This window comes from Spermophilus citellus (genome assembly GCF_964194105.1).
Source record: "Spermophilus citellus genome assembly, chromosome: 9".
Classification (NCBI taxonomy): Eukaryota; Metazoa; Chordata; class Mammalia; order Rodentia; family Sciuridae; genus Spermophilus; species Spermophilus citellus.
In genome coordinates this window covers 51,596,825-51,622,772 of record NC_138191.1, presented here as the reverse complement: position 1 = coordinate 51,622,772, position 25,948 = coordinate 51,596,825, and the positions used below count along the sequence as shown (strand labels likewise).

General features: G+C 40.3%; 1 pseudogene across 1 annotated transcript; it reads left to right on the top strand.

The window, feature by feature from the left end:
* The first annotated feature begins 8,741 nt into the window (after positions 1-8,741).
* Positions 8,742-9,776, top strand: LOC308655493 (pantothenate kinase 2, mitochondrial-like; annotated as a pseudogene). Its single transcript has one exon. The product of its transcript is annotated as a pantothenate kinase 2, mitochondrial-like (transcript).
* The last annotated feature ends 16,172 nt before the right edge of the window (positions 9,777-25,948 follow it).

Below are 25,948 nucleotides of genomic sequence, written 5' to 3'. Positions count from 1 at the left end.
CATAGTGAGGTCCTAAAGCAAATTATGAAGACTCTGTCTATAAATAAATAATAAAAAAGCATTGAGCACACCAATCTTATAGAGTTGTAATGGAGCATTACATCACACCTTCTGTCAGAATACCCATATGCCAACCTCCACTCTGATGTGGCATACAGACATCCTAATGCACTCTCACAGAGGCTCTGTGTCTCTTCATAACACTTAGTACACATGGCTGATACATGATAGAGCTATAAGACAGAAGGAGTCAGGATCCTGTGGACAATGGAAACTTCATGTCAGACCTGATATACATAGATTCGTGTGTAACAGAAACAAACTCAGATCTTAAGTCACTAGTATTTTCACATTTTCTGCCTCCCACATTTGATCCTAACTAACCAGCAAAAAAATATCCAATTAACTAAAAAGAATAACATAGCCACAAAAGTACTCATGTTAAACCACAGTCAAAATGTCTACAAATAAAGGGTTTGAAATGGTGAGTAATATCAATGTTAAAATAACTTTAATTCTTTATGGAATTAATATATTAGAATTTTTTTACTAATTTTATAAATATAGGGTAACGATATTTATAATAAGGAATTTCATAAAAATGATAAATGAAGACATGAATAATTGCACAGATTGCCTCAGAATTTTCTTTACCTAACATTTATTGAGTACACAACCATGCTAAACAGTATATTGGCTGCCAGGGATATGAAGATAAAACAAGGAGTCCCTATCATTGAGGAGTTCACAGAGACATAAACAGATGACTTTATATATTCTAATTTCCAGTATTATTTATTTATTTCTGAACATAAGTAGTTGATTAAGCAAATGGACAATTTTTTTTCTCTCTTTTTTTTTTAACCTGTAGAAAAGAAATCAACTTTGGTAGAGAAAAGGGCTAACTGTAATTTGTCTCTCTGAGCAGTAGAGGGCAACAGAACATCAAAATGACAGCTTGAGTAAGCCTCTGTGGACCATGTTGTAGGCCTTTTTCTATAAAAGCAATTTATTCAACCAAGTGTTTTTTTCCCCAGACTCAATAACATATTTAACTATGAATATACAAATTTCACAAAAGCATTCATGACTTGACAAAAATAACAATTTTGTGGGGCTGGGGTTGTAGCTCAGTGGTAGCTCAGTGTAGCTCAGTTGTAGCTCACTTGCCTAGCATGTGTGAGGCATCTGGTTCAACTCTCATCACCACATATAAATAAATAAAATAAAAGTTCATTGGAAACTAAAAAATATTTTTAAAAATAATAATTTTAATTTATTCCTGTGTCATTTATCATTTTTTATATTTTTTCTCCATGTTATAAAATCATGAAAATTCATCATTCAAGAAAATACATTTAATCTGTTTTTTTTTTCTCATAAGTATTGTAGATCACTTCTTTCTTATTGGTGTCTTCCCAAGATTAATTAATCAAACACAATGTGGGCACCAGCTGTGGGTTTTGACAGAAGAATAAAAAAAATTCTTCAAATTACTTGTGAGTAGCATCTCTTTGCATCATAAAATTTGACAACCTTCATTTATGTCATCTCCTTTGACTATAATTCATATAAAAATATTCATGTGATCAAAGCTTTTAAAATTGCACTAAAGCATTTTATATTATTCCACAGTGTGTTTTCTATGAAAAAGAAGGGGAAAATAGCTTTTCTTCCTCATGTTTTGTTTAAGATTACTGGGGAAATGCTCCTCTAGGTACCAGTGAGTTAGTTAACTCTCATTTGGAAAGTTATCAGCTGGCAGTTATTTGTGGAGCTCCAGTAAATGCTCAACTTATAAGTATTCACAGAAGGAGATGTTTTAAATTTGAGCTAGGGCAGTTTCCTAGGATTTCTATAACAAATTACCAGAAACCCCATGACTTAAGACAATAGAAAATTACTCTGTCCTAGTTCAGGAGGCAGAAGATCAAAATAAAGGTGTTGGCAGAGTGTGTTCCTTCTAAAGGCTCAGAGGAGATTCTGTCTCTAGCCCCTTTTCTAACTTGTGGTGGCTGCCAGCAATCATTGGTTTTCTTTGACTTTTAGCTGCATCACTTTAATCCCTGCCTTTGTCATAAGAGATATTCACCCTATACATGTCTCTGGGTCTTCCCATGACGTTTTTACAAGGTCATCACTCATTGGATTTGGGGGCACATTCTAATCCTGTATGTCCTCATCTTAACTAATTACATTTGCAAAGATCTTATTTCTAAACAAGATCATATTCTGAGGTTCCAATGGACATGAATTTTGCAGATTCCTTTTTCAATCCACTACAAATAGTAAGGCTATTTTGTATGTCTTCAAGGAAATATTTAAAAGAAAAGTATTTTCTCTATGGAAATGAGTACCAAATATATTATATTCTATCAAAATAGATACATACCAAAATGTACCCAACTAATTTTTTTTATTTACTTTATTTTCATATTCATGTTATTTATGTTATCTTGTACAGGAGTTTTGAAGTGTATAATAAAATAACCCATTCATTATACAATAAGTATAACATAAAATGTATGCTGATCATTATCAACAAATAGTGTGTACATTGTATTAACCCTGTAGAATTAATAAATAAAGGAAGATATAATAAAATCTTACTATAATTAGAGTCCAAAAAGTTCTATTATGTAAGAATTATGGCCACATTATTGCAAGGTTAAAAAAAACCCACAAATTTCTCAAGTAGATTTCCAGTAAATGTGTATTTTATTTTATGTTTATATTTATAAAATGTATAAGAAACAAATTATGTTAAAATTGTACCATATACTAAATTTAAAAAGCCTTAAATAATCACAGAGCACTCTTCACCCTGCACACCTTTAGCCTGTCCCCTTTTGAGAATTGCAGCCGGGTAAAGTATGAAACCAATTACCAACCCATTTCTACCTCAATTTATATTATCTTCTTCTTTTTTTCCTTTTTTTAAGTTGTAGATGGACACAACACCTTTATTTTATTTATTTACTTATTTTTAGGTGGTGCTGAGGATCAAACCCAGTACCTCACATGTGCCAGGCAAGTTCTCTACCACTGAGCTACAACCGCAGCCCTGAATTCACATGATCTTAGAGACACTTTTAGAGTTTTCAGAGAATAAAATCAAGACTAAAGAACTTTAAAAAGATGATAAAGGGAAATGCCATCATGTTGCTTAATGACAGGGATGTATTTTTAAAAAACAAATCCTTAGACAATGTTATTGAGTGAACACCAGAGTGCACATACACAAACCTAGGTGGCATAGCCCCACTACACACTAAGCTGTATCTTCTAGCTACCACGTATAAGGTTTCTCTTGTTGATCAAAGCATCTGCATTCAGCACATGACTCTACAATGAATTGTACAGTTCTCATTATCAGAAAGGAGGGAATGCATCTGGGTTTTGAAAAAAGTCAAGTTGTTTTAGCAAAGAGTTGTTTGAAAAAATCTTTCTGAAAGATAAAGATAGCAGATAATGTCTCTTAAAAATTCCTAAAATAATCACAATAACAGGCTTAATAAGGGTACTATGTCGTGTTGTTAAAATGAAGGTCATAAAGCTAAACTACAACTCATTCAAGGCAGTTATGGCTAAGACCAGGCCAATGATTGTTCCAATTTATTTGAAGAATAGAGGTTAAATAATTGAAACAAATGTCCTCTAAACACACTTCAAATATCACCCTCCTGCTGGCCTTTTGGTAGGCAGAGGATGACAGACTCTAGGAGCCATGCTTCCTGATGAAAACCCAAAATTAGTAGTCTGAGCTGTTAGTTCTGAACATGCTTTAAAACGATTGATCAGAGAAGTGACTTTTTAAAGATAATATAGGCAAATCAAACTCTGGTTGAATACATGAAACATTCCTGCAAGGAAACTTCTGGGGTTTCAAGACCCAGCACAAGACTTCTTCTTCCCTACCTTTCTAAGGCCTAATGATAAATGGGAATTAATTCAGAACACCAAGGAAAGCAGGAGGAGAATTGCCAGTGCAGGATGGAATATGCAGGAAGTGATTTTAGTGTAGGAGAGATAAGTGTCCATGGCAGAAACCCAAAGAAGCTTCAGGCTCAGTTTGCAGGTGCCTCTAAGGGCAGAGAGCTAAGAGGCTAAAATGGAAGGATTGTTTGAAAGTGGGCCTAGCACATGATGGCACCAGATACCTGCCTAAACTTCCTGCCTTCCTCTGCCATTTTTAAATACATAAAATACCAACTAGCATTTCACCTCTGGGAAAAATAAAATAAGTTTTCTTCTTCTGAAAAACAGAATAAACTGAGGAGAATTAGGTATGCTGAGGATGGACATCAATGTCCTCAGTAAAGCCCTCTGCCTTCTTCTTTGGAGTTCCAAACCTCTCCCTGCAAAACTAAAAGTCATCAACATTCTAACCCCAAGATTAAGGCAACTAGTGGGTAAATCTGTTTATTGACACTGTGGTTAGCTGGGGCTAGGGTTGTGGCTCAGTGGTAGCACACTTGTCAGGCATGTGTGAGGCACTGGGTTTGATCCTCAGTATCACATAAAAATCAACAAATTAATTAATTAAATAAAGGTATTTGTCCATCCACAATTTAAATATATATATTAAAAAGCTGTGGTTAGCTATGTAACAAGAACTTGACTTCCTCATTCCTTAACCTGATGCTTTTCTGGGAAGGGACTACCAGACTGGGTATTTCATTTTCTGGCCTCCCTTATATCCAAATGTAGCTATTTAACTACACGGAATGTGAGTAGAAGTGGTGTGTGTCACTTTCAGGCCAGGGCTTTTAAGAAAGCAACTGCAGAGCTGGGATGTAGCACAATGGTACAGCACATGCTAAACATTTGTGAGGCCATGGGTTCTGTACCCAGTGGATGGTGGGGTGGTGGGGAGGAAGTGGGAAAGAAAGGAAGGAATAAAGAAAGAAAAAGTGAATTTTCACATTCTCACTCACCCTGTGCCAGCTGGAAGCAGAAGCCATGAAGGTCAAAGATGGCTGTAGCATCAGTTGAAGGAGCCTGGGTCTCTGAGTCACTACATGAGGAAAAGCCACCCATGAATCCGGAACATCTGAACCATGCTGCAGTTGAGAAACAAGCAAATATCATAGAAAACCAATGAACTTTTGAGGCTTATTTTGGTAACCAGCATTACCATAATTAATTATCCTTCCCATGTACATGGAGCTCCCAGCACAGGCACTTAACTTGTAGGAGGAAAGACCTATATATTCAATAGTAAGAAACTCCAAAAAGCTATCTAGGACAGTCCCATTCTTAAATATGATGGACAACTAAAGATCCACTTTAGTGGTAAAGTGCCCCTAGGTTCAATCCCCAGTAACTCCCCGAATAAAATTGAAGTGTTGAAAGACAAAGAAAATAAGCAGAATAAACAAACAAATCCAAGATTTACTAATCCAGAAAGAAGAACAGAGATTGTAGGCTTATAAAATAGGAAAAAAAAAAACTAAAATATTTGAATTTGTGTTCTTAGAGAAATTTGAAAATATATTAATTACTTCCACAAAATTAGCCCTAGATAATCCTACTCCTCACCCTGCCTCCCACACACACACATCAAAATAAAATACAAAAGGAAAGTCTTGTAAACTAAGCATATGATTGCTAAAATTTTAAAAATCAATTGAAAGTTCATGGGACAGTGTGCCAGGTTTTGTGGCACATACCTGTAATCCCAGGGACTCAGGAGGCTCAGACAGGAGGATCACAAGTTTCAGACCAGCTCCAGCAACTTAGTAAGACCATGTCTTAAAATAAAAATATAAAAAGGACTGGGTATGTAATTTAGTGGTAAAGTACCCCTAGGTTCAATCCCCAGTAACCCCCCAAATAAAATTGAAGTGTTGAAAGATAAAGACTAGGACCCCTTCTAGAACATAAATCAAAAGATTAGAAAAAGAGAGCTTCAGAGAAGTTGAAACAAAGAAAATAAATCCTTAAGTTCCAACATCCAGCAAATAGAATAGAGAAGAAAAATAGCTGGGGATATAGCTCAGTTGGTAGAGTGCTTGCCTCACATGCACAAGGCCCTGGCTTCAATCCCCAGCATCACAGACACACACACACACACACACACACACACACACACATACACACACACACAAATGTTGGGCCTGGGGTTGTGGCTCAGCGGTAAAGCGCTCGCCTAGCATGTCTGAGGTGCACCTGTGAGGCCCTGGATTCGATCCTCAGCACCACATAAGAATGAAATAAAGATAATGTGTCCAACTACAACTAAAAAATAATCAATACTTAAAGAAAATTTTAAAAAGAATAGAGAAAAAATAAAAATAAGGAAGAATGAAATGGTAAAAATTATAGAGAGATCTCCTCCAAAGTTAAAGACATAACTATTCTTAATAAAGGGGATAAATGAGTACCAAGAGAAAAAAAAAAACATATCACATTACCATGAAATTTTAGAACACCAAATGATTAGAGAAAGGATTTTATTTTTATTTTTATATTTTACTCTAGTAAGAACATATAAGATGAGGTCTGCCTTTTTTACTACATTTGAAGTTTATGGGATAGTGTGTTCACTGCAAGCACAGTGTTGTACAGCAGATCTCTAGAACTTACTTATCCTGGTTCACTGAAACTTTCTAGACATGGACCAGAAACTGCCCATTCCCCCTCCCCCAGTACCTGGCAGCCACCATTATATTTCTGCTTTTACAAATTTGACTATTTTAGGAATTTCTTGGAAGTGGAATATTGCAGAATATGTCCTTCTGTCATGAACTCATTTCAGTGAGCATAATGCCCTATACACTCATCTCTGTCGTTGCAAATGGCAGGATTTTCTTCTTTTTTATGGCTGAATAGAATTTCCATTGTGTACATACCACATTTTTTTGATCCATTCACCTCCTGATGGACATTTAGGTTGATTTCATATCTAGGCTATTGTGCACAGTGCTGCAATAAACATAGGAAAAGTAGATATTTTTAAAGTCTCTAGAGAAAAAGAGGTCACTTACCAATAAACAATAATAAACTGGCATCAAACTTCTTATTAGGAACACTCTGTGCTAGAAGAGAATGAAACAATGTCTTCACCATTCTGAGAAGGGAAAAACTTTGAATATACAATTTTGTGCTGCCGTAACTGTTCTTGGTTCCACTAGGGTGCCTCCTTCCCTTAGCAATTTACTTAACACCCCTTCAAGATTTTCGTAACAAAGACAATACAACAAACCAAGACAAAACAAGACACAAACATACTGTATTAATCCTCTCCATTTTCTCAAAATGTCCATCCTTCCTCTTGTCCTATCTACTTCTAGGGATGAGCAGATTTGCTCCCGTCCTATCTCTAGGGATGGGCAGCTTTTCCTTGTCACTTAACCCGAGTGTCCCGGGGCTCCCCATACAGGCCACCATCTGTCGGGGGTGGGCAAAATAACGGGGGTGGGGTGGGGGGAGTGGATGGTTACAAGAAACTTGTGAAGGTTGATACAGCGGGAGCCACTTTATTATGAGACAGAGATGTATATATACCCAACTAATTACACACAGCTTAACTTAATTAACATAAACTAGATACAGCAGTCAACTAATAAGGAATCCTCATCATCTTAATGATTATACACAGCTTAATTTAATTAACATCATTAGATACAGCAGTCAGTCATTGAGGAATCTGCATCATCTTAATGGCTTGCTGGCGTTACTTCTCAAACCACTCCCCCTGGCAAAGTGCCAGGTGCCATCTTGACTTGGTTGTGACTCTCAACATTGTGCTCTACCAAACTATAAATCAACATGAAGGCATATGAAAGACATTTTCAAATTTGCAAGTGCTCAGAAATTTCATCTCCCTTCTATGTGTTTGTTTGTTTCTGTTCAATATGCCTTTGGATATATTCCAGAGAAGTGAGGTACAAACCAATAATGATGTAGAATATGAGGGAGTGGAACTAGGAGTGAGGTTTAATTAAAAAAAAACAATTCCAGGTTGAGAGTTGTGCATGGAGTTTGCTAAGCAATCTAAATCAGAATAGGAAGCCAGTTGGCCCCCAAATACAATATCTTCAAGAACAAAAATGAAATGTGGTCTACATTAAAGATAGAATAATTATGGAAATGTGTGATATCCATGATGTAGTAAAAAAAATGTTCTCTCAGTAAAAATAAAAGAAAGACAAATAGAAATTTCAGGAAACACAAACAACAAAAATTGTGTAAAATAAGTCATGATACAAAAACAAAGCCCATTAAAATACAGCATCATCTTAAGTTATTTCTGAAATGATAAAAGAGAATTTATTTCATTTGGGCACTAGAACATTCTTCTCCAAGTATTCTAGAGATCATAACCTTAAACCTATAAAAAGAAATGTAATTGTTGCACATTATTTGACTATGCAGTAAATGATAGTTAAAAAGACACAATAATATAAATTAGGGAAAGCACTAATTTTCAATTTTGAGGATCAACCTATAAGCAACATATGAAAGATGGGTCTCAGGTAAAGAATGAATTTGGCATTGACCTTGAAATGCAAAAACAAAAATACAGCTGACAGAATGTGTGAGGGTTCAGGTACAAGCATGTGGAAGATGGAAGAAAGGAGAAAAGGGACAATTGCCTCATCAAAGCATATCCAGAGGCTCAGGCAGGACTGCCTCTGAGGAGGCAGGAGGATTCCGGCCCTAGGGGGTCTGGATGGGGGGTCAGCAGTGGGGGCTGCCAATGGGAGCCAGCATGATCGGCTCGCCCCTGGAGCGCCATGGCAGGGCAGCCTCCACCTCACCCTCTTGGGCTGGGGAGCCGGCGCCCACAGGCTCCGAAGGGCAGAGGCGGAGGTCATGGGGCCTCTGGCGAGCAGCCTGTCAGCGCCTGCTGTCGGGCCACGACAGATGGTGTGAGGCCCCATGGGCTCAACTCCTACAGCGGCCCTGCCTGGGTCTTTGGCTCACAGGTCGAAAGCCTCCAGGAAAAGCAGCCGCTTTTTCCATGGTTTGGCTTGGATATTGCTGGAACCCTTATCTTGCTGGTTTATTTTGAACCCAAAGACGTCATTGCTGAAGGAGAGGAAGAAGTGGAGAGTCTTCAAAGCATTCGAAAGTACTTGACCTCCAATGTGGCTTATGGGTCCAGGGGCATTAGGGACGTGCACCTGGAGCTGAAGGCCCTGACTCTGTGTGGATGCAAAGATAGGTGGTCTTCAGCTTTGCAAACTGCATGAACTAGGCTGCTTAATCCAAGGAATTTTATGTATTGACTCAGTTGGTTTCAATGGACTATCACAGTGCTATTACTTTGAAAATCCTGCTGATTCTCAAAAATGTCAGAAGTTACCATTTGAGTTGAAAAACCCACATCCTCTGCTTCTGGTGAACATTGGCTCAGAGGTTAGCATTTTAGCAGTGTACTCCAAAGATAATTACAAGAGGGTCACAGGCACAAGTATTAGAGGAGGAAATTTTTTTGGTCTCTGCTGTCTTCTTACTGGCTGTACTACTTTTGAAGAAGCTCTTGAAATGGTATCTTGTGGAGGTAGCACCAAAGTGGATAAACTAGTTCGAGATATTTATGGAGGAGATTATGAGAGGTTTGGATTGTCGGGCTGGGCTGTAGCTTTGAGAACATTAACCAGGTGATATTTGTTGGAAATTTTTTGAGAATTAATACCATCGACATGCAGCTTTTGGCATATGCTTTGGATTATTGGTCCAAGAAACAGTTGAAAGCACTTTTTTCAGAACATGAGGGTTATTTTGGAGCTGTTGGAGCACTCCTGGAACTGTTGAAGATTCCCTGATTGTTACCTGGGAGTGTATCCTGAAATTTCTACAATGGGATCTGTGGAATTTTGTTTTTTAAAAGACTTACTCATTTTTATGATCGTGTACTACCTGAATCAAGTTGAGAAATGACATGTATTTTTCTAAGTCATCTAGATAAATCCTTAAAAAATTCAGTCTAATCTAGCAACCAGTAAGGAAACAAGCATTAAAAAACAAGTGGACCATGTTCAGACAGCATGAGGATTGCTGTGTTTAAGTTGCCCTTCAGAGTAGCGCTGTTACACCTGTGGTGTTTTTGGAAATCTCAGCATAACTCACTGCAGACACCTTGGAAGAGCTGTCCTGCCTTGAGCTGGCTGTGGTTGTGCATCCTGATTTAACTTGCTGTGTGCAGGACAGGCTTCTGTGTGTGATAATCTAGTCACTGTTTTCTCAGTACAGCCTTAGAGATCACCTGTGCATTACTCTGGTTTGCATTTAGCCTTTGTGTGTACATATTGAAAAATGGTTTATTTTAAGCATCTGCAAACTTAATTGGGTGGGTTAATTCTGTTCCTGAAACTGAAAAAGCAACTTTTAGAAGGGCAGGTCTTGTGTTACTTCTCCAAATCATGGGAAGATCCATATGGAAGGAGAAAACTGTTGGCAGAATTCCCTAAGCTAAGGGGCATAATGACCTGACCAAAGTGGGTGAGCTAGTGGAAAAAGCAGAGGCTGGCAGTGTGACACCAAAGAGCCTCTGGAATTGACAGCTCTTCAAGGAGCCATGTAGAGAGTATCCTTTCAGGCTGAATAGCAAAGGAGGATTTTAAATGTCTGCTGATGAAATCTGGAAGCCTCTCGTGCTCATGGGTTTCAGGCTACTTGAGTGTCTTGCTAAGGGCTGGACCTTTACTTTCTGCTGTGCAGAATAAGTTAAGAAGCATTCCCCTTGGAGACAGTGCGGCTTTTATATCTAATGTACCAAGTGATGTGGGAATCACAGTTGAAGGCAAGGAAAGGCCTGGTATAAAGCAGCCTTGTAACCAGAAGGAAGATCTTAAGGTCTTCCCTGTTCTGTGATCTCTACATGTAGCTCAGTTTCTTTCTGTGGTGGAAGAGAGGGGTGAGTAGATTGGGTGTGGGCTGTGTGATGGCAGCAGAGAGCCAGCTGCATGCAGGGCATCCCATAGCCTTTTCCCTGAGGAACATGTTCCTTTAAGCATGTGCCTTGACGCATCTAGAGGGTGGGTCCAGCTGGGCTGGGGCCTCCTGCAGCAGAGTAAGAGGGATGTTGCTGGGATGGCAGTCCACCCTTATTGCAGCCACTCATCATTAGGCCTTCCACTCTCAGTTGTCTGCTTGTTGGCTGCACTTTCTCCTTGCTTCCAAAAACACCACCACCATCTACCCACTTGTACTGGGATTAGAGGTAGGGATTTCTCAGCTCCTGTGCCCTTGGCTTTCCTGCTCCGCTGGGCAGATTATTCCTGTGAACTTCCATCTCATGGAGCACATGAGGTTATGACAGTGCTCCACATGGGCAGTCTTTTCAGCCCTGGCTATTCCTACAGCCTAGCCTAGAAGGAAATTGAAGCCCAGAAGAGCAAATATACCCAAGGTCACACAGCTGCAAATGGGCAGAACTGGAATCAAGCCCAGATCCGTCTTGACCCAGAGCACGAGCTGTGAATGTCTCGCTGGCCTTCCTCTAATCCACTGCTCCTCTCTTGAGAAGCTGTTTTTCCTCACATTCTACCTTGTGTTCAGCCCACCCTATCATTCCATGAGAGTGTTCTTGATAGGCCACCAGTGAACCTCAAGTTACAAATCTAATGGGTATTTCAGGATCTTAGCTGTGTCAGCTCTTAGCAGGCTCCTCTTGCTTCTCTGCCTTGTGGGATATTTCCATCTTTTCCAGCTTATTCTCTGATGACAGATGGTGTCAGTTCTCAGACACAATCCTGGATCTCCTCAAGCCATCACCACAATCCTGGATCTCCTCAAGGCAGCACCCCACCCAGACATGGACCTTGAACTCAAGCCCTAGATGCTGTTTCCTCTCCACCTGTGGACCTCCAAGCTATCCCTGCAGATGTTCACATTCTCATCCAAGCTTCCTGCCATCTCATGACCTTTAGTCCATAAGATGCACTCAGGGTGGTCACCATGGCCAACACCCTGTCTGCTCTCAGTGGTTGTCCTAGTCTGCTTTCCATCTGGTGGCCTGAGTGTCTCACCTTATCCTACCCCCAGTAGAAGCAGCATGTGGGCTGTGGCTATGGTGCAGAGAAAAATATATGGAGGAGGGTGGCTGGTAAGTGGTAGGAAGTGGCTGGGTGTAGGGAGATGAGGGCAGTAAGGGTACCTATGCTTGATTTTGGACTGTCAAATAGGCAGCTGAGTTTTTAAGTCAGAGATACAGAGCTGGATAATGTGCATGCAGATGGGAAAAGCAAGGGGATTTTGTGAATTCCAACAGCATGAGAAAAATAATAGTAATGCAATGGGCAGTGAAGGAATAAGAGACAAAACAAGCTATTCATAGGGGCCAGTGGCTCAGACTGAGTGTAGGTCTTCAGGCACCTGGTGGAGAATGGATAAGGCTGTGGTCCAGATTCAACTACATGGTCATAGATGGCCTTACAACAAGTTTTCCTGAAGCCATGGGACTGAAGCTAAGCTACAGATGTCCTAGTGAGGAGTGAGGAGTAGCACTGGCTTCGAGGACTTTGGACCAACACTTTTTCTCTTCAAGACAAATACTTTCAGGTCTGGGATATATAGCAAGAGGGTTGGTTTGGGGGTGAATCCTTGGGGTCATGTGGGCTGAAAAGGGAAAAAGCCCAGTCCTGCTACTTCAGGCCACTCTGAGTTCACAGTTGGGAGACTGTCAACATGTGCCTGTATAATTGAAGCCTAGGTAGTTGGTAAGGCCTGGACTTCCACTGTAATCTCCTTTTAAAGCCTAGCATTCTCACACTATGGTCTGTTACAGAAGTGGCTAAAGGCATCAGCACCTACCTCCTCTGCTTGAGCAGAACCTTTCCCTTTGTATTTCCAAGCTTGCTACCCAGGCAACTGCTCTGAATTGAAATGCACACACTTGAACATTAATTATTTTCAAAACCTGCTTTTTATTTACATGTGTTTCAGTTTTTAAACAAGTGATTAGCAAAAAAAAATACATTAAAATTTCAAAATAGCAATTAAATATACAAAAATATACCCTACAATAAACAGTATATCCAGAATGGGCTACTTCACTAACTCCAAGAGCACTGCCTACTCAGAAGGAACCTCATCTTTCTGGGTTATTTAAGAGCTGCATGGTCAGTCCCCTGCCTCCACCAATGTCTTCCTGCACCTATCAACATGGAAGACATACACAGCCTTCTAAACACAGGTCAGACCATGTCACTTCTCTGCTCAAAACCTTGCAGTGATTTCCCATTGAACTTAGAGTTAAAAAAAATCCCTAAATTGATCCATGTGGCCCTCCACCATCTCACACTCATGCTTTGAGGCTTTTGCTGTTGCCCCTTGCCGCAGTCTTGGCTGGGCACAGAATCACGAGCCACCACACACCTTGTAGATTCAAACAGCAATTCTTTATTCTCAAACTCACACAGGCCTCTACACACACGTTCTGGGGAAATCCAAGTTCTGCTGCCGCCTAATTCACCTACTCCATGAGGCTTTCTTTTCCAATACTTTCTGAATCTCACAAGAACTCAATGGGAACTCAAGGATCGGGTGTGCCTGAGGCAGCAGGATATGCCCTATTCCCCCGCAGGGTACACCTTAAACCTGGAACTTCCCTAAACCCAAGAACGGGATACTCCCTAAAACCTGATCAGCTCTAAACCCGGATCCGCCCTGGTGCTTGAGCAAGGTCACCTTACTAAAGCATACATGCAATGTCCCAGCGAATGTCCTCTAAGCAACATGGGGTACGCTGGCAAGGAAATTTCGATGTGTCATTCCTACTTGGCAATGGCCCTCAGCATCTCCCCCCTTCTGATTAATTAAACAACAAGCAATGTGGCTTAAGGACCGTGCCTGGTAGGTTGTCCAATTCAACATATGGTTCTTACCCATCATGGGAAAACTGACCTCTAGGCGTCAGCCTCCTGTCTTAGGTTGATACCACTGCAATCAGATCAACCCGTCACTGACTACCGGTCCAGCATTCAGCCATACTTGTGGATAGGCCTATGCACCAGTGGGGGGGTGAGGTTCTTGCCTCACCTCTGTTGGCCCCCAAATTTAGCCTTGGTGCCAGTGGGGGGGGTGAGGTTCTTTGCCTCACCTCTGTTGGCCCCCAAATTTTAGACCATCACTAGTAGAAGGGAGGAGGATACAGAAATGCCACGACACCAAGCCAATTGACGGCTCCTTTGGAAAAATTGCATCACTGGTGACACCATCAGCAAAGATATGCCAGCAGTACCACAATTAACATGGGGTGCACTGGCAAGGAAATTTCGATGCGTCATTCCTACTTGGCAATGGCCCTCAGCAGCCCCTGTCTGGAACTTTCTTCCAAAGATATTCACATTGAATACAGAAAGTGAATAGATAGTATCTTTCATGGTTTTGTTTTGTGTTCCTAGGAATAGAACCCAGGGACTCCTGCATGCTAGGCAAGTACTTTACCACTGAGCTATACCCCTAGCCCTTATCTATTTTTATTTTGAGACATGGTCTCCCTACATTAGCCAGTCTGGTCCCAAACATGCAATCCTCCTGCCTCAACCTCCTGAATAGATGGGATTACAGGTATGAACCACTGTACTCAGAAAAAAGTAACTTTTAAATTGAGAAATAAAGAAATATCAGCAAAAGCATATAATTGAATGTCTGGAGGTCATTACCAGAATACTAAAAAGAAAAAATAAATATTTTTTGCAGTACTGGCAATTAAAAAGTGGCCGCTGTTTCTACATATGTACAGTCATGTGCTGAATAACACAGCAGTCCACAAACACAATGGTTGTCCTATAACGTGATATCTAGTGGTTATTGACATGGTAATTGTTCCAGTTTGTATAAGTACATACTGTGGTGTTCATACAATGACACATTGCCTAAAGATACATTTTTCAGGACATAGCCCAACCATAGGCAATGCATGACCATATGTATGTTTGTGATGAGCTGAGAAATGAATTCTTGAAGGATATGCACAAGATTACTTGCAGATGTAACTTTTCAGCGATCAGTTGAAAGGAATACAGGGATAAAAATCAGTATTAAAGGTTTTAGTCTTTTTAACCTGCCAAAAAGGGGAGAATATTTTCCTGTGGCAAGTGGGACTAGGAAACAGGCAAAACACTTGTTTTTCTATAAAAACTCTCCAATAGTATTTTATTTTTACCTTGATGGAAATTAAAGAAAATCAATTTTAAAAAAGAAAAAGAATAAACAGTTCTTGGTTCAGTCTAGCACACACAAAAATGTACACTAGAACCCCAAAGTACCATCCATCACAACTGAGATGATGCAAGATTTGGAAATTTTCAAAGTATTACCAGCTGCTCACTAATAAAATAACATGAAACATTTGGTTTTAAGCATTTTAACTTCTTGATATCAACCTGCAAGGATTTCAAAATGTTCCTCTATTAGCAACATAGTCACTATATGAACATCAGGGCCTCTTCTCTTATTCACCTGTCAGCTGCTGGGGAACTGGTCCAATATTTTAGCATTTGATCTTATTTTTCTCCCTCTGGATCACATGGTTGGCTTGGCCAAATGCAAGTGTAACATGCCAAGCCAAACATCTGTCACTAGGCAGCAGGACATTTATTGGTCTTACCTAAAAGAGTGTTTTCTACACTATGAACACTGTAGTCATTAAGCCAAGATGAGGACCCAACCTTGGTGAATGGTGTGGCTCGACTTCAAGGTCTCAGGGAGCAGCCAGATTCTCCCTATGCTCACAGAGCCCTGGAGGGCCCAGCCTCTCCTTGTCAAGCAATGTCCAGAAAGAGAACAGGGAGGAAATTCTGATGAAGAAACAATAGGCAGGTCTAGAAAGAGTTCTTTGAGTCACTTCTATAGTTTCTATACAACTCAAGGGCTAAGACTAAAAGTGGCTTCTGCTGCTTATTCATGGGTCAGCCTTGGCATCTGATGCAAATGCTCTTCTAAACCCTAGCCGGCGGCGGGGGTGGGGGGTGGTATAATAAACACAGTTTTGTCCAGACTGCAAGCAAAAGTGAAATTCTAGTTATCTACCCCTGATTTTATCCCAGGCAGGAAGGGAAAAAAAAATAACAAAAGGTTCCTGTATCTCCTCAGCAGATCTTTAGCATGGGAATGAGTATGTTGCCCTGGTTACGAAGATCAATTGACTACAATATAGGTAAGTGCCAATCCAAACTGGCCTGTGGTGCCACATGCCTGTAATCCCAGTGACTAGAGAGGCTGAGGCAGGAGGATAGCAAGTTAGAGACCAACCTCAGAAACTTAGTGGGACCCTGTCTCAAAGAGAAAATGAAAAGTTCCGAGGAGGATATAGCTCAGTGGTAGAGATTTACCTAGCATATAGGAGGCTCTGTGTTAAATTCCCAGCACCAGGAAAAGGGGAGAGAAGGGGTGGGGTGTGTGGGAGAAAAGCCATTTAAGGTGTTTAAGATAACAGGGCCCAAAAACTTTACCTGTGCATTTATGTGTGAACTTTTGAGAACAAAGGCCTGAAGGCTATATTACAGTCCACACAGGTAAATTTATTATGTAGTTTATTAAGTTTATAAGACATCTAACAATTACATTTTGGAAGTGGATGTTTGGAGAGTAACATGGCGTTAGAGTGCATGATTAGAATGTACAAGGCCCTAGAATTAGTCCCCAGCATCAAAAGATACAACATAAGTAAAATAAAAATTGGGAGAATGTATCAAATATGACATTCATTTTAGAATTATTAATATCATTCCATTTTTTTCTGACAATGATATTACTCAAGGATTGATTGCCCTTTAAGATCATTCTTGCTTCTTGAAAGAAAACCCCTATTATCACCTAATTACCTACCGCTTCCCCAATTCTCCAAAATAGTGTGGCAATGGGTTAGAAAGGGAACTTCCTTTTAGAGTACTTTTTTAAAAGTCCCCCCCTCCAAGTACTGGGGATTAAAACCAGGTGCACTCTAACACTGAGCTACAACCTCAGTTCTTTTTATTTTATTTTATTTTTTATTTTGAGACAGGATCTCACTAAGATGCTGAGGCTTGCCTTGAACTTTGGATCCTCCTGCCTCAGCTTCCCCACTGCTAGGATTATAGGCCTGAGCCACCTCATTCACCTCTCCCACTGCTTCTTGATTTCTTAGTTTTTAGGCCTCTTAAGCATGATCCCAGGTATGCATCAAGACCAAGAGTTTTTTTTGTTTACCTCATAACAAAAAATTTTCCTAAAATCTCTCCCTTCGCCCACCCTGTTATTCTCATCTGAACATATTATTTTAATTTACAGCTTCTATCACAGGTTATAATCCTAAATTGTAACTATTTGCCAAAGTATTTCCACTTTCCTCATACAACTGACCTTCATTTCCTGATCTCACTTGGAGTTAGCTGCAGCCAGATGACTGTTATAGCCAAGGGAATATAGGCAGCAAAAAGTAGCTTCCTGGTCTAGCCTGCAGAGTTCTGCCACATGTAATCCTCCATTCTCTTTTTCCATTCGCCAACTTCATAGATAAGATTTAAAGACCCAGAGGAATATAGAACTGCAAAGGAGAAGTAGGTTAGTGCTTATGGAGAGAGTCCAGGATCCTAAAGACATCAGCAGCAGCCTGGTTGGATTATTCCATAACCAAAAGCAAGTTTTTACTGGATTAGTCTTTTGAGTTCTCTCTCTCTCAACTGGACTTTGAACTTGGGCACTTTGCTGCTAAGCCACATCCCAAACCCTTTTTATTCTGAGACAGGATCTCACTAAGTTGCTGAAGGTCTTGCTAGATTGCTGACACTGGCCTTGAACTTTCATGCCTCCTGCCTCAGCCTCCCATGTCCCTGGAATTAAAGATAAGCACCAGGGCACCCACAGGAGTTTTCTTCTTATAGAAGATTCTAGATAATAAATTGAAGAAAGAATGATAGAATTAGATTACCACCATTTTAAACACTAATGAATTAATGAATCTAGACAATGATCATCAATGACTGTTCTTGTTGATGGAAAGAGGGATCTTTGAGATTATTCAGAGAATACTAAGAACACTTCATTGAGTTCTAGGGCTCTCTTTTCTATTTACATTCACTTCCAGATCATAATCAATCCCACGTTTTTAATACATCTATACATTGATAACTTCCAAAATTATATCTCCTTCTCTAATGATCCAGCAAAGTTCTAGATTTCTATTTTGATCACCTTCTCAAAGTCTCTACTTGGCTGCTTACAAGGAATCTAAAGCATAACATGTCTTCCCCATCTGAGTAGATGAGTCTAGGCCACTATTGTCTATCACCCAGTGACAAGCTTCTAAGGGGCCCCCTCTAGGAAGTTCTTCACACAACATCCAGAGCCAGTTACCTTTTCAAAAACACAAATCAGTGCTGTAGCAGGGCTTGCTGAGATCCTGGTGGAGAATCTCTCAGAGCTTCTGCCAGCAGCCCTAGGAGGCCATGGGGCCAGACTGGGAGTTGGCCTGTGTTGCCGCTGAAGAGCAGGGCTCAGCGGGCGCCCTGGCTCAGCGCCCTAGCAGCTTGTCCCAGGGGGTCCTGCTCAATGGGCTCAATGTCAGTGTCACTTACTTCCCCATCCCCCAGCAGACACTGTTCCAGGACCGAAATCCTTCCTGTACCTCTTGTGGTAGGCCCACTCCGACCTAGACTCAGACAAGGTGAGGGCCGTGCAGGCCCGCCAGGGGCCCTGGCCCTGCGCCTGGGCCACAGGACAGCACTGCACCCTGGTGCCCACTGCTGTCTCAGGGACCCTTGTCGCTGTGCCAGGGGCGTCCTTTGCCTAGGCCTCCTGCCTCCAGTGGTGGAGGAGGAGGTCCCCCAGACCCCTGACTTGGCTGCAGACCTACTTTTTCTCCCTGGACTCTGGCCCTGGGGTGAAAGGAGTGCCTATTTAATTGACAGGATCCCAGGGACCTTGGAGCTGTGTTGAACTCCTTGAGACATGGGAAGCTGGTCCTTAACAAAGACCTCGCTGAGGAAGGAGTGTGGGAAGAAGCAGAATTTTACAACATCACCTCACTCATAAAACTTGTAAAGGACAAAATTAGAGAATGAGACAGCAAAACATCACAGGTGCCTGTGAAGCATGTATACCATGTGTTCAGTGTCAGGAGGAGGGGCTCACACAGATGGTGTCCACCATGCCTGATGGCTGGAAATTTGAGCAGCTGGTCAGTATCGGCTCCTCTTACAACTATGGGAATGAAGACCAGGCCGAGCTCTTCCGTGTGGTTTCCAAGGAGCTGCCCAACACCCCATATGGCACAACCAGTGAGCCCAGTGAGGAGGCCAAGATTTTGCAAGAACGGGTCTCAACGATGTGAGATGCAGCACTGACAGCCAAAGAAATGATATACTTTTGCCCAAGATTCAGTGAACCGCCATGTCCAGAAAGTACATCTGTGAGAAGAAAACTTCTTTTGATCATTTCTCTAGAGATCTGGGTCTGCATCCTTTTTTGCCTCAGAGATGGCTGGTGAGAGACAGCCAAGCTGTCAAAGGCCAGGCATCCCCATAGACAGGAGGCACAGGGGCCAGGGGGGCTCTCTGGGAGCCTGCTCTGTTCTTTCCCAGTGCTGCATGGGACTGAGGCAGGGTGCTCCCAACTAGCCTGCGCAGTCCTGAAGACCATCTGAAGGGCAGGGCCTTGGTGCTACATTCACAGTCTGTGATAGCAGTTCAGGCCTCACCAGGAGGAAGGGGCAGCAGCCATGTGGATGTCCTGCACACCGTGGCTCAGGTCCAGATGCCTGGGTGATCACTGCTTAAGCACCTGAACATCATCCTCAGGTCAGGGAGGATGCTCTGCCTTCAGTGTGATCAGTTGACAGTTTCTCAACCTCGGCGAAGACCCCTGACAATGGTGGACTCCACATCATCACTACTTTCTGGGCACCTACCCTGAGGACCGGCCTCCTTCAGAGCCAGGCTCTTATTCCAGCCTGCACAGCCAGGACAGTCAAGGCTTCTTGATTTGTATTTTCCAGGCAAGAGATTTTTGTATCCCTTTTTTATAAGTGTGGATAGATTACCCAATGTTTATACTCTTTAGAAATGACTAAAAGTGTTGCTATGTTTTAGATGGATCTGTCAAATAGTTAAAAGGGAAGTAGAAGTTTTGCCTCATGGGTTCCACCTGAGGGTTCATCGGGGAGCTGGTGCCCACCAGTGCCTTTGTCACACCTGGGATGGAGGCTAGGTGGAGGCCTGTCCCCTGGCTTCTGGAGCTGACACTCTGAGTCACATTGAAGAGTCGGGATATTTTTAGTGCATCATGTGTCTCTTCCACTCTGGCTCTGTTTTCTCTGTAAAACTATGCAGTTCTTCTTTCTAATACTCCTGGAGTATTTGAGACTTGACACAACTTACATGACCCAGCCAGGGTGCCATCCATGCAGCTGGGGTTACTGTAGAGGCTGCCCCCTGCAGGCTCTAAGACTCTTGAGTGGGGTCTGGGGGCCTGGCCCCAGTGAGCAAGCTCTGCCTCTTGAACTCTGCTTCCCAGTGGATCTGTGCAGACTGACCACTGGAGTTGACTGTGTGAGGTCAGAGGCTCTGATGCTGTCCAGTGTCAATGCTTCTAGAAACTTCTTGCCTAGGTCCTTTTTTTTTTTTTTTTCTTCTTTGCCAATAACCTGATTAACCAAGTTTTCCAGCATCTAGGATTTACCTCCTCCTTTTTTATGGCCTCTTGTATGTTGTTAAAGGTTTAGCTTAAACAATTTATAAAAACCTTTCTATAGGGAAGATTTAGTCACTGGCTGAACTGGTCCTCCCCAGCAGAGCTCCAAGTTGTCCCTGTTGGCCCTGGGGAGCTGCTGGGTACTTAGCATTTTTTGATTTTGACATTGACATAATAGGTAGGCTTGTGGATTGTTTTGTTTTTGTTTTTTAACTTAAAGATATTAAGACTTAATTCATTAAAATTTATTCTAAGGTGATATTTATACTTTTGTACTTTTTGCAGTATCCATATTTTATCAGCTTACCATTTAATGCCTAAGTTTCTCCTGAAAATAGCAAATAAAATTGTGTATTTATAAATGAAAAAAAAAAAACACAAATCAGATAATGCCACACACTTATGCAGAATCCTCATACATTCTCCTTTCACACTCAGTAAAATTCAAACATTTTTTCATGGCCTCTTCCTTCCTGGATACCTCTCTGACTTAACTTTATACCACTCTCCTGATTCTTTACTCTTCTCTACTTTTGTGATTGTTCCTTGAAGGCAATAGCTCCTTCCTGCCTCTGGGCCTTTGTATCTGCTCTTCTTCTGCCTGGTATACTCTTCTACCATGTGTACTCATGGCTTTGTTACTCACATCATTCAGAAATCCTAGAGAAGCCTTTCTGGACAATATATCAAAAAAAATAGCACCTTAGCCAGGCACAGTGGTGCACATTTGTAATCCTCGAAGTTTTTGAAGCTGAGGCACAAGATTCTAAAGTTCAAAGTCAGCCTCTGCAACTTAGCAAGACTTGTCTCATAATAAAAAATAAAAGACAAAAGGGGCTGGGGATGTAGCTCAGTGGTTAAGCAACCCTGGGTTCAATCCCTGATAATCCTCCCAAAATAGCATCTTGCGTCTTCCCATGGCCACCACCCATTTTCACCACCTCCTTCCCCTGTTTACTCTTTCCCATTGCCCGATTACTACTTGATATTACATATTTGCTTGCTTGTTATGTGTCCATTTAAAGCCAGTGGAAGTTCATGAGCACAGGAATTTTGTGTGCCTTGTCCACTGCTATCTCTTCGGTGCATAGAAGAAGTGCTCTCAATGCATAGGAATGCAATATATATATATATATATATATATATATATATATATATATATATATATATATATATATTGAACAAACAAATGTATTAATGGATTCTAAACAAATGTTCCTGTTTCACTCAATTAGAGTTGTGAATCTAATTTAGCAGACCCTATATATTGCATACTGATTGGGTAATCTTAGGAGAGTTGTTTAATATCCCTGTGCCTCAATTTCTTTATCTGTGAAATCTAAGAAAATGTCACCTATTAAATATGAGGTTTGAATAAATGAATACATGAAGTGCTTATTCTGGAATAATACCTAATAATAATAAGTATTGTATTAGTGCTTGCTGATATTGTTGAGTTTTGTTTATTTATTTATTTATTTATTTATTTATTTATTTATTTATTTATTTGGTGGTGCTTGTATTGAACCCAGGGCCTCGTGCATGTGAGGCAAGCACCCTATGAACTGAGCTATATCCAGCCTCCTGATATTGTTATTGTTACAGAAATCTAGACTTTCAAAGTTTAAATTAAGGAGGTAGAATAAAGGGCCATTTTTCACATTATAAAGGATATTTGAAAATCATAACAAATGAATGTGTATTAGGATTTACACAGCAGAGGTTAAAAATAGTATAGAAACTTGATATGAAAGTCTTAGAAACTTCTGCCAATTAAAAATCAATCAGCAGCTGGGTGTGGTGGCACATGCCTGTAATCACAGCAGTTTAGGAGGCTGAGGCAGAAGCACCTCAAATTCAAAGCCAGCCTCAGGAAAAGCAATGTGCTGAGCAACTCAGTGGGACCCTGTCCCTAAATAAAATACAAAATAAGATCTGGGGATGTGGCTCAGTGGTCAACTGTCCCTGAGATCAATCCCCAGTACTAAAAATAAATAAAATAAAAATCAGCAATAAAGACAAAGTAAGTCTGAAACTATGATGGAGCCATTCAAATTTGATAAACAAACAAAAAAAATTAGTTTATATACAACTTTGCAGGATAACAATTGCAGTATATATCAAACACATCTGTATCTTTAAAACTAAATGCCACAATATAAGCAAAGAAGATGGAATCCTTTCCCACTATCTTTGCACCTTCTACACCACATAACCACCGTGTCCCTCTTTACTAACAGCTTTGATCTGGAGGAAGCAACATAATTTTTGCTCCAGCCCAGACTTATCACATTAGTGCAAAGCCAATAAACTTGACATACAAAAAGGGTTCTACAAATGAAGGTGATTGATTAGCTAAGTGTTAACTATCAATTCTGCACTAAAAATAAGCCAAAAATTTAAGCAAAATATGGATTTTTAAATAAAATTTGATTTTAAGCCAGTTGCTTATGCATTTATCTCAGTTTCTTTTTCTACATGTCATTAGGGAAAAAATGTTTTTTCTATCTTTTTTGTTGTTGTTATCTGCATTGTTCTGGTGTTTTTACTTTGTATTAAAACCATCAGGATTCTGCTGTGCTCTCCTTTGGCCAAACTGACTTGCCAAGCATGTAGCATTCTTCTGTTCCCACAAAGCAACCTCCCACCTTTTCTTAGAATTTCAAAGCATGCCAATGAAAGGAAATTGTGCTTGGTGTCTCAACATACCTTGAGCCTCAGACCTCCTGTCCCTCCAACAGCCAGACAAAAGAAGAGCTTCTCATAAAGACAGCTCTTAAGATTTAACGGAGAATTCAAAATCAGTGAAGTTAACTATAGCACTATAAATACCATTCTAGTTGAGCCTACCGCATATTCCTACTGTGATTTCAGATTGAAAATGCAAAGCCATAGATATGGAATAAAGTATTGCTTAGGACATTTTGTGTTATAAAATGACTCAAAAAATAAAAAAATACAAAAAAAAAGACTCGCTTGTAATAACAGATCTTCCCTCCATATTTAGTACCTTGTGAAGCAATTGGTTAAGCACTTATTATTATTATTATTATTATTATTATTATTATTATTATTATTAAATCTTAACCAATTTGGAAACCTGAATACTCCTTCTCAGAGAGATTGCCAACTGATAAATTGTATTTCATTTCATGACAGCAATTGTCTATGGGCTATTAATTTTAAATTTGTTAAGCATATCAGATTTAATCTAGAAAGTACTTCATTTTAAGTGTTCAAAGAGCATGTGAGCTGAAAGCTTAAATCAAGTCTTTCCAAGGATGGACATTTTTTGTTGTTGGTACAATAAAGATGTTTTGTGCTATTTTAAGAATTCCCTTGGCTAAAGATTTTGAATGCAGTAAGAAAATCTATAGACCTCAGACACTTGGCTAACCATAAAGGTCAGCTTAAAGTTACAAGAAGCATTTTTTCAACCCTCAGTCTGAGAATAAATACACTTAAGTAATAAAGAAAATAGTATTAAATACAAGTAACCTGGACGCTCATTACCTCAGTGCAAAAAATTCAAGATGTCCCCAGTGCCTTTCTCATTTTCATCATTGGCATCAGTTAAAGTCAAATATATATATATATATATATATATATATATATATATATATATATATATATATAGAGAGAGAGAGAGAGAGAGAGAGAGAGAGATGTATAGATGGATATAGATGCCTAAAAATTATGTATTTTTTTCTAAAATGTAGTTTAATATGTTTCTTCCTTACAAGAGCATATTTTCTAATGTCAACCTAAATCTGATTTTCCTCCTGCATTTCTTGAATTTTCTTGAAATAACACCATCCTGTCTATCAGGGACACTTTTAATACCAAAGTCATTTTTTTAAAATTCTTCCCTTATTTCATCCCCATATGCACTCAGTTGCCAGGTTCTATTGGTTGTAGCTTTGCAATAACCTCTCGAGTGCCCTCCTATCCAATCCCCCTAACTCGAGAGATTACCTGCCCTACTGTGATAACTACTCCTACAATTTGTCCCTGCATTTAGCCTCTCCCTGTCTCAAGGCAAAAAGATTAATTTCTGTCAAATCAATCTTTTAATGAACAACTCTGATTTTTCATTCCCTTCTCAAATGTCTTACAAACTACAAAACAAAATCTAGATGCCCCTCTCTAGCATTTAAAACCAGAATATGACCATGATCTACCCTCGACCACTGAGCCACATCCCCAGCCCTATTTTGTATATTTTTTATTTAAAGACAGAAGTTTCATGGAGTTGATTAACATCTCTCTGTTGCTGAGGCTCGCTTTGATCCTCCTGTCTCTGCTTTCCAAGCTGCTGGATTTACAGGTGTGTACCACCAAGCACAGCTGTTTTTTTTTTTTTTGTTTTGTTTTGTTTTTAGTTGTAGATGGACATAATACATTTATTTATTTATTTATTTATTTTTATGTGGAGTTGAGGATGGAACCCAAGGCCTCCCAAGTGTGAGGCGTGTGCTCTACCACTGAGTTACAAATGCAGCACTGTGCCTGGCTTTTGTGCATAGTTTTTAAAAAACATTTTTAGTTGTAGCTGTATAGAATACTTTTCTTTATTTATTTACTTTTTTGTGTTGCTGAGGATTGAACCCAGTGCCTCACATGTGCTAGGCTAGCACTCTACCATTGAGCCACAACCCCAGCCTTTGTGCATAATTTTTAATGGATATTTCACAGGAAAGCACGGAACTAAAACTCCAAACCTCTGTTCTTGCATTCTGATGAAAGAAAATTTAAAGTTAGACAACAAAAGCCATGCAAGAGAACTTGATTATAAGTAAATGTAAAGAGAAAGTGAGGTGAAAGTAAAGTAAAATCCTATTGAGGCTTAAGCAGAGAGCACTGTTAAGAGAGAGGATGGGCTGTCTCCCAGCAGAGAATGACAAAGGAGACAATGCTGTCTCCAGGTTCATTACTGTGTGCTGTTTACCAGAAGAACTGGGGACAGCCTTCTGCACTCTTTGCTAATCAGGTGTTCAACTCCTCCTTCACCTCAGGCAGTGGAGTTTTGACCTTAACTGTCCTCTCTGGAGCTGTCATGGTGGCCATCCTTTTGGGGGGTGGGGAGCAGTCATCTACAAGTGAATCCCATGTTAATGTGGGTACTGGAGTCAATAGCCAGTTAGAAGTTACCTTAGTGCACCTGAGCTGCTAAAGGAGCCTTCTTTCCCACACCGATGGAAACCCCTGTAGCCATAATTCCTAGCCTCACACCAATCTTAATGGGCCCTGTCAAGAGTTAGTCCCATTAATCCTTTTCTCTTGATGTGTGTTCACATTAGCGCCTTTGCTTCTATTTATTTTC